Source organism: Aulonocara stuartgranti (genome assembly GCF_965226115.1).
Source record: "Aulonocara stuartgranti genome assembly, chromosome: 1".
Classification (NCBI taxonomy): Eukaryota; Metazoa; Chordata; class Actinopteri; order Cichliformes; family Cichlidae; genus Aulonocara; species Aulonocara stuartgranti.
The window spans coordinates 5,303,552-5,313,852 of NC_138939.1; positions in this window are offsets into that span (position 1 = coordinate 5,303,552).

A 10,301-nucleotide genomic window follows, 5' to 3' on the forward strand; every position below is an offset into this window, starting at 1 on the left:
ACAGAGTCATCCTTGGGCAAATATTTGAAAAAGTAACCCTGATGACATCATGCCAGTTACTTCAAGGTCATCCTTGCCTGGAGACTACAAATAGTATAGCAGAAAGCACGTTTTACAGACATAACAAAACAGGACCACGGCCATCAAATACTGATATTCTCTTTGGTGTCACAGGCATTGCTACGTTAGACACAAGTTGTACACTACTGATGGACTGCCCCACCACTGGACTTTGAGAGCTAATTTGCCATTTTTAAAGAACAAGAACGCGTACATTTGATTGCGATATTGTAGAACAGAGAGAAAGCTGGGGAGACAAAGTGAGGGAATGACATGCAGCAAATGGCCTGGGGGTGACTGAAACCCAGGCAGCTACAGCAACAACTAGGCAGCTCTGTCAGGTATGCTACAGGGGTAGCCCCACCACCTATGGTTTTCAATGGGACTCCTTCACGAACCTCTATATGTGATAAATTGGGAGTGAGAGACCAATCTGTAAGATACAAGCAGCTTTGACAAAATGTCAGTAAGACATCTGAGAACAGGCCAACTTGGCTGACTAATGAAATATTAGGATACCACTGTTGTTTAAGCTATGTTCATTACCTTGTGCCTGCAAGTTCCTAAACTCCCTGAAAGTAAGATTCAAGTATATAAATTAGTTGAAGAAGACCTATTTAAAAAAGCAAAATCATTTACATTTTTACACAAAAGTGCACTCAGATTTAAAGGAAATACACCAGAAGGGATACTGCAAGACATCAGCACAAAATAGCTCCTGCAATGTTTTGGATGTTCAAGAAACAGACAAATACAAAACAACAGAATCTAAGATCAGCAGACACAAGTGGACCCATTCTCCAAACACCGGGATGGCTGTGCTGGTTCTCTAAAAATGCTTCTGGCAAGATTGTGCATCATCAGACAGCATGATAAAGACAGAAGCTGCCCTGTAGCATTATATTTCCCACACCGTTCTTCACTTAGTCACCTAGCATACTTTGGCCCTGCGCTGCTTGAATGCTATAAAAGTCAGTTTTGCTGTGTTGTTGATGTTGCTTTGGAAAGCAAAAATGGACTTCTAACCCACTTGAATTAGTATTCTGTTAAAACAGTCTTAGACTAAACCTGCATCCTAAAAGCAGCATCAAGATAGGGAAATACATCAATAGAGAAAAAGAATGTCAGTGCTTATCATTTTCCCCTTTCCCAGTTTACTTTCCTTGAAAACAGCTGTCATGTTGAAGGTAACCTTTCATCCTTAAAAGTTGCCACTTACTTGAAGAAATTGTGCCGTCTTAAGAATTTTGTTTATCATTTTGACATTATGAAGATGGAATAGTTCTAGTTTTGCGAGAATGTAGCCAACAGTGCAGCAGGACTGAACTTTGTACTGCTTTGTCATGCAGATTGGAATACAGCAGTCATTTATGGTTGCAGAGTCAGTGAGGGAAAGAAGGATAGAATCAAGAAGCATTACACATGCTGTGTGCATTTTTACACATTTGTCAATATCTAAAACATTTTGTTAGTCTTAACATTTAAACTGTGCCATATCAAGATACCGTTGTGTATTAAACCTGATTTATTACTCCTCTCAGATATAAACCAGAGAGATTCTATTGTGTTACAGTAAAGCTCATCTGACCATGCTATTTATTTATTTATTTATGTTTTTGGAGTAAGATCTCCTGTTTCCTGGCCTTTATAGCGTTATTTCTTAACGATATTTCCTTTTCTTGATGTCTTCTTTCTGTTAATCTTGTTGGAAGATTGGAATTTTTACGGGTTTATCTGATATCAAGGTTTCTCATAAATACAAAAAATCTTTGATAGTATCAAATACAGACACTGCCTCACTGAACTGAAAGACAAAAAAATCATGCTAATCTGCTTGCACAAATGCCTACAGCATTTAAAGAGTGCACATGCACAGCTAATACTGCTGCAATGAAAACAATACAAATACTAGCTATAGTGATTAGTTACATTTAAATTAAAAACCCAAAAAAAATCTGATTCTACACACTATTATTCACCATTTAGTTTTCCAAACTTGCCAGAGTGGTCTTAGTTTTTCAGATGCTATTGGCCTCTGGGTTTGGATATAATGTTAAGCCTGAAGGCTGCTATCTTTATGCACCTGAACCATTAGTCAAAATCAGCCATGGAACACATTTTAGCAACCGATATCTTCAGCTAAATGATAGCACAAATTGTTTTTTGGAATGTGCGACCCCGGCAGGTCAGCAAACTCATTTGTAGTCAATCTTCATGCTCCCCCACTGCTGTGTATGGCTGCAGGTTTGACAGAAGTTGCCTAACTAAAGAGTAAATCAAATTACCTTCTCACTTTTGTCACGTAATGGAAGTGTCCCTCAGGTGACAACTTTGCGCTCGTTGTTCCCTGCTGATATGTGCCAGATTTTATATGGCAGCCCTGTGGCTCCAACTCGTGTGGTGTAGAAACTGTAATTACTGTTGCCTGGCAGAGATGCCCCCAATTATAAACAAACTTTGGTGCATACAAATTAAGAAAGCTGCTTTCTATTCTGGCTTTGAGCTACAGATATCACATTTTTTTCTTCTTGTGTTTTTTTTTTTTCTTTGTTTGTTTTTGTGTGTGTGTTTAGTTTTTTGTGTTTGTTTTTTTATTTATTTATTTCATATTCACCTTGGCTTTATTAATATTTACTGGTAGTGTTGGGACGGGTGAGGACCGCTGATGGGGGATTAGGGAAAATTGGAGGTGGTTTCCACTGATCTAATTTTAAAAGTGTCAGAGAATAGAGGAATGAGAAGTACGGTAGCCAAATGATTGCCAGCAGTCTGAATGGGAGGAATTCCTTCAGTGAGCTGAAGTCTTGAGTTAGGAATCATCTTGCTAATGCAAGATCATGTCTAACACTAAACTTCATGATAAAGCAATTAACCAAAGAGCTAATGAGCTTGAAAAGAACAAAGCTTGATTCAAACATGCTATACTGCTGCAGAACACTATTCATCCTATCAGCTATTGGTATTTTAAAAAAGTGTTATGGTTTAGAATTTCAGTAATGACAATTAAAAACTTTAACAAATCAAATGTAACACATCTCTGAAGACCAACACAGAGAGACTGAGAAGAAGCTTCTTTCCGCAGGCAATACGGTCTCTCAATCACACCACCACATAGTACTGACCCACACATATGGTTTTTACACACACACTGGACATTCTGGACATTTGTTTACACTAGTGGCCACTGCACAACTACACTGCGTGGTCATCTAATCAAATCACTCTATCACAAGTCACTTAAATAAATCACTTTTAAGAATATTTGCACTGCACAAGACACTTAAATATGTGGATACAACCCTGGACATTACATTTCTTTCATTACCATTTATTACTCGTACAGCTGCTCTTATTGTTCTATATTTCTTCATATATTCTTATATATTTTCTATATTGTGTATTTTGTGTATTGTGTATTTTGTTGTACAGTTATTTTATTTTTAACTTTAATTGTTATATTTTATTTTATTCTTTCCTAGTTAAATTTACCCTTCATTTTAATTTTCATATTTATTTCATATCCTATTTATAGTCTTTTATTTTAGGTCACGAGCAGTTGTCTAAACATTTCACTGTATATCGTACTGTGTACGACTGTGTATGTGACAAATAAAATTTGAATTTGAATTTGAATATAAGTAATATATAAATTTATCCTAATGTTCTCAACATTTTAGCTGCATATTTAGTTCCCAAAGTTAAATTAACAATGACCAACCGAAAGACAATAATTGTGCAGCTTTTAGTAGGCCTTTCATTTGCCTTTTAGTACATAATAATAATAATAATAATAATAATAATAATACCTCTCCGACCTTTTACACCTTCATGTTCCATCTCATGCTCTACGATCTCAGCACTCTGGCCTTCTAAAGGTTCCTAGAGCCAGAAAAAAAAAACAATTGGAGAGTGTGCTTTTTCTTTTCGTGCCCCGTTTCTGTGGAGGTTTTTTAAACTAAGTTGAAGACACATTTGTTCACCCTATCCTACATGTCTTAATTCTATGGCTTTTAGTTTTTAAATTTTTATTGTTTTTAATTTGTATTGTGTCTTTTACCTGTATTGCTATGTATCGCTTTTATTCTATTTATCTCTTAGTTGTACAGCACTTTGTTTGAAAGCACTTTATAAATAAAGTTATTATTATTATTAGTAGTAGTAGTAGTAGCACATACATCCCCTGTCTTAGGATTGAAAATAACTCAAAAAATTAAATATTTGTAATCTAACTCACTGAGCTGCTCATAAAGATATTGCTAAAAGAAATCATTAGCCTTCCAAATACATACTGTACATATTACTGTATGAAAAACTAAGCCCTGTACAGTTTCTCTTAAATACTTTTCTTACCTTTTCTCTCAATAAAATCCCAACAGAATTCACAAACAAACCTGCTTCTTTAGTCTATGAATTTATTCCTTCATTATGATTGAACTTATTCAGATAGGATAACCTTAAAAGTAGCTTTTTAATTATGTTCCATCAAACAGTGTTTACATATCTAATTTAGTCCACTTTGATCTTCACTACAAAAGAAAATCAAAGTAAAAACTGGATTCAGGTACAGCGATAATGGAATACATAGATGTTTCTACACAAATGATAATAGCAAAAAACAAAAAACAGAAAAGAAAACACCCAACATTAAAGAAAAACTGTCTCTAGGCTTGTTTCCAGAATGGAAAGCGATTTGAAGGGATTAAATCCTACCAGGAAAAGAATCATGAGAATGGTCTAACTAATCTTGTGTTTTCACCACTGGTCACTGAACCGCCAAACCACACAAACACCATATGGCCCCAGCTGCTGGACTAATTCATTCTCCTAGCACTGTTCAAAGTTTTCTTGACATGCAAGACTGTGTGACCAAATCTCAGTCAGCAAACTTTGACATTCTGTTAAGCTACAGTTGGAACTTCCATTCCTTCTGGTTTGTTGATTTGTGTCAGACGGTAACTAATAAAATATATATAAATAAATTTTGTGTTCCAAGAATGCAAAACAAAAAAAAGCTACAGCAGAAATCCAGCCACAAAAAACAGAGAATTCATTCATTCAGACTCTTTATTTTCTTTTTTTTCAGTATCCTCAGCTACAAGCAGGCAAACATACACGAAACTAAATTTTTCTTTATGTGGATTTATTGTTCAAGAGCCTGGAAGGTAGTTTTTAGTCAGAAATGTATTCACAAATCCAAGTATATGTTAAATTATGGTTTTCAGCTGTAATCTATCTTTCAAAAATATTCTGGTCATTCCTTGGAAAAACATAAAGTCTCTCTTATTATACCTTTAATTCAGCACCAATATGGGGTTTTTTTTTGTTTGTTTTTTAGGTGTGTGTTTGTGTGTGGGCTCCAGTTTTAGCATCAGAGAGGATAGCTGTTGTTTTGATTCATTGGTCGCTAACACGGTGGTCCTAATCATGCACCATGGAGTGTATAATTGACCCCTCTTGCAATTAGCATTAATTAGCACCTCTGTTGGTGGATAGCACAGCCAGCAGAAATGCACCATAACTGTCCTGCCGTTTCTGTCATGCACCGTTTTCTCAGCTTCAGCCAAAAACCTGCTGGAATCTAAATTGGTTCCTGAGCAGATCGGAACCCTCACAGCTGCTCTTGGGATTAAAGAAACTTGGTCCTGCTGGAGTACAGTTCAGGTTTTATGAGCAGACACGTAGAGCTGGTTAGACACTGCGCTATTGAGAGTTACAGCTGTTCACACCTACATCTTCACATCTATTGTTGTTTTTTTAAATTTGGTTTATTTTCAATAAAAGCTACATAAAACTAATAAGCAGCCAGAACTGTAAATGACAATTGAAAATATGGGCTGAGATATGTATTTTTCAATGCTTTCCATAATGTCCAAATGGAAAACAAGTTTAGTCTATGCACCCCTGTATTTAGTAATCTAAATCAGCAATTACCATAAACTTAAATATTTAACACAACTCAGCTCTTTCTACACAATGACCAACCAGTACAGCACCAGCAGTAATGAACCAATCCATCTTTCACTTTCTTGTTCCACTCTCCATTCACTTGTGAACAAGGCCCTAGATACTTAAACGTCTGTTTATTAAGCTTTGTCTAAAGGGTGGATAGGTTCTCCCTTAAAGATAAGGTGAGGATCACAGTTATTCAGGAGATGCTCAAAGCAGAATCGCATCTCCTTATCAATGAGGTGGTTTGGACATCTAAGTAGGATGCCTCCTGGGTGCCTCCCAGGTGAGGTTTACAAGCATATCCTAGCAGAGGCCCCTGGGCAGATCCAGGACATGGTGCAGGAATTGCGTTTTGAACTCAGTTCCTGGCTCCTGGTCTCTGTTTTCATGTCTGGTGTGAGTCCATCTCACATCGCCCATCTCCATGTTTAGTGTGTCTTTTGAGTTGCTCCATTTTTTTTTACTGAGTTTTAGTTCATCTCTTGCATTGGTTAAAATAAATAAATAAAACAACTCATATTTTGTTATACAATCAGCCTGCAGTCACCCACATTTGGTTCATCTCCTCTTCCTGAAAGCATATTATTCTTAATAGATGACAGCAGCAGTAGATTAGGGGCATGGAGTATTTTACATATGTATGTTTTGTAAATTCCAAATGTTTTTCCTTACTTTTAACAAAATAAGACTGTGGCATAAATGATTCTTATATGCTGATTTTTTAGTTGATAGTATTAAATACTAAATAAAATTTAAAAACAAATAAGTATTGTTCACACCCTATTTAAGGGCACATAAAAGCAGTCACTAATGGCCAAGTAATAATGAAGCAGTATTGACATAAACTGCACCATTTTAAAGAATGTAAAAAAATCTAATCTTAACATAAAGAAGTAATGATTAGTTATTTGCCATTTAAGCAGCAGATGCAGTGGTCATAATGTAGACATGGCATACATGAGTTAATCATTGGACACTGGTTCATTAAGGTCTACTATATATATATATATATATATATAAAAACACCCAGCACGCCCCTGTGGGCGGTTTATCCTTCAAGCTCGGGTCCTCTACCAGAGGCCTGGGAGCTTGAGGGTCCTGCGCAGTATCTTAGCTGTTCCCAGGACTGCGCTCTTCTGGACAGAGATCTCCGATGTTATTCCCGGGATCTGCTGGAGCCACTCGCCTAGCTTGGGAGTCACCGCACCTAGTGCTCCGATTACCACGGGGACCACCGTTACCTTCACCCTCCACATCCTCTCGAGCTCTTCTCTGAGCCCTTGGTATTTCTCCAGCTTCTCGTGTTCCTTCTTCCTGATATTGCTGTCATTCGGAACCGCTACATCGATCACTACGGCCGTCTTCTTCTGTTTGTCTACCACCACTATGTCCGGTTGGTTAGCCACCACCATTTTGTCCGTCTGTATCTGGAAGTCCCACAGAATCTTAGCTCGGTCATTCTCCACCACCCTTGGGGGCATCTCCCATTTTGACCTCGGGACTTCCAGGTTATACTCGGCACAGATGTTCCTGTACACTATGCCGGCCACTTGGTTATGGCGTTCCATGTATGCCTTGCCTGCTAGCATCTTGCACCCTGCTGTTATGTGCTGGATTGTCTCTGGGGCATCTTTACACAGCCTGCACCTGGGGTCTTGCCTGGTGTGATAGACCCCAGCCTCTATGGATCTTGTGCTCAGAGCTTGTTCCTGTGCTGCCATGATTAGTGCCTCTGTGCTGTCTTTCAGTCCAGCTTTGTCCAGCCACTGGTAGGATTTCTGGATATCAGCCACCTCCTCTATCTGCCGGTGGTACATACCGTGCAGGGGCCTGTCCTTCCATGATGGTTCCTCGTCTCCCTCCTCTTTCTTGGGTTTCTGCTGCCTAAGGTATTCACTGAGCACTCGGTCAGTTGGGGCCATCTTCCCAATGTATTCTTGGATGTTCGTTGTCTCATCCTGGACTGTGGTGCTGACACTCACCAGTCCCCGGCCCCCTTCCTTCCGCTTAGCGTACAGCCTCAGGGTGCTGGACTTGGGGTGAAACCCTCCATGCATGGTAAGGAGCTTTCTTGTCTTTATGTCAGTGGCTTCTATCTCCTCCTTTGGCCAGCCTATTACCCCAGCAGGGTACCTGATCACGGGTAGGGCGTACGTGTTGATGGCCCGGATCTTGTTCTTACCATTCAGCTGACTCCTCAGGACTTGCCTGACCCTCTGCAGGTACTTGGTGGTTGCAGCTTTTCTAGCGGCCTCTTCATGGTTCCCATTCGCCTGCGGGATCCCCAAGTACTTGTAACTGTCCTCTATGTCTGCAATGTTGCCTTCTGGTAGTTCAATCCCCTCAGTTCTGACTACCTTCCCTCTCTTTGTTACCATCCGACTACACTTCTCCAGTCCGAACGACATTCCAATGTCATTGCTGTATAGCCTGGTAGTGTGGATCAGTGAATCGATGTCTTGTTCACTCTTGGCATACAGCTTGATGTCATCCATGTACAGGAGGTGGCTGACAACTGCTCCATTCCGTAGTCGGTATCCGTAGCCAGTCATGTTAATGATCTCACTGAGGGGGTTCAGGCCTATGCAGAACAGCAGTGGGGACAGAGCATCTCCTTGGTAGATCCCGCACTTGATGGTGACTTGTGCTATGGGCTTGGAGTTGGCCTCTAGTGTTGTACGCCACATCCCCATTGAGTTCCTGATGAAGGCTCTTAGGGTCCCATTGATCTTGTACAATTCTAGGCATTCCAGTATCCAGCTGTGGGGCATTGAGTCATAGGCCTTCTTGTAATCAATCCAGGCAGTGCACAGGTTGGTCAGTCTGGTCTTGCAGTCTCGGCTGATTGTTCTGTCTACCAGTAGCTGGTGTTTTGCGCCTCTGGTATTCTTGCCAATTCCTTTCTGTGTCCCGCTCATGTATTGACCCATGTGCCTGTTCATCTTAGCCGATATGATGCCTGACAGGAGCTTCCATGTAGTACTGAGGCAGGTTATTGGTCGGTAGTTGGAGGGGACCGGTCCCTTCTTGGGGTCCTTGGGGATCAGGACCGTCCGGCCTTCAGTTAGCCATTCCGGGTGTCTCTCGTTAACTAGCAGCTGGTTCATTTGTGCTGCCAGACGCTCGTGGAGTGCAGTCAGCTTCTTTAGCCAGTAGGCGTGAACCATGTCGGGCCCTGGTGCTGTCCAACTCTTCATACTGGAGACCCTTTCTTGGATATCTGCCACTGTGATGGTTACTGGACCCTGTTCAGGGAGGTCGCTGTGGTCTGCCCTCAGATCCTCTAGCCACTGAGCATTGCCATTATGGGTTGCGTCCTTCTCCCATATGCTCTTCCAGTATTGCTCCGTCTCCAGCCTTGGTGGTGCTGTTCTCTTATTGTTCCCTTGCCACTGAGAGTACACCTTTGCTGGTTCTGTGGAGAACAGCTGGTTTATTCTTCTGCCTTCTATCTCTCTTGTGTACCTCCTCAAGCGGCTGGCCAAGGCTGTGAGTCTTTGCTTGGCAGTTTCCAAGGCCTCAGATATGGACAGATATATATATATATATATATATATATATATATATATATATATATATATATATATATATATATATATACGGGGGTGCACATAAGTGGTCCGCGGGTGCGAATTTGCTGTCAAAATAAAAGATGCGCATCAGATAAGAAGTTGCAACGCACGTTTGCGTCCATACAAAAAGCACTGTTTTTGTCCGCTAGAGTGGGATTTTCACTGCATATTCTGCACCTCATCTCTGTGCGTTCATCATTTGTTTGAAGCAAGCTCACCTCCTGCAACCACTTTTCCGAGAATACGTGCTTCTTTTGCGGTTCGGACCCCTTTCTGACATTTCTTTGGAGGTGGAGGAACACCGAAGTAATTGCTTAAAGGAGCTTGCTTGCTTGCTAGGAGACCTAAACAAATGTCTGTCCTCCTCCAGAAAATCTTACGTACACAAACGTGCGTTGCAACTTCTTATCTGGTGCGCGTCTTTTATTTTGACAGCGAATGCGCACCTGCGGACCACTTATGTGCACCCCAATGTATATATGTGTGTGTGTGTGTGTGTGTGTGTGTATATGTAAGGGGGAAAAAATCTGTGTACTGATGAGACAAAAGTTTAACTTTTAGGGAGGTGTTTGGGATGGAAGGTGCCTGTGGAGTTCACAGGTACCTGTAACTGTCCACAATGTCCAGTTCAAATAACATTGCGATGTTGATGCTGTAGATCCTAGCGGAGTGGATCAGTGAATCGATGTCTTATTAACTCCTGGCATTCAACCTTAAGTC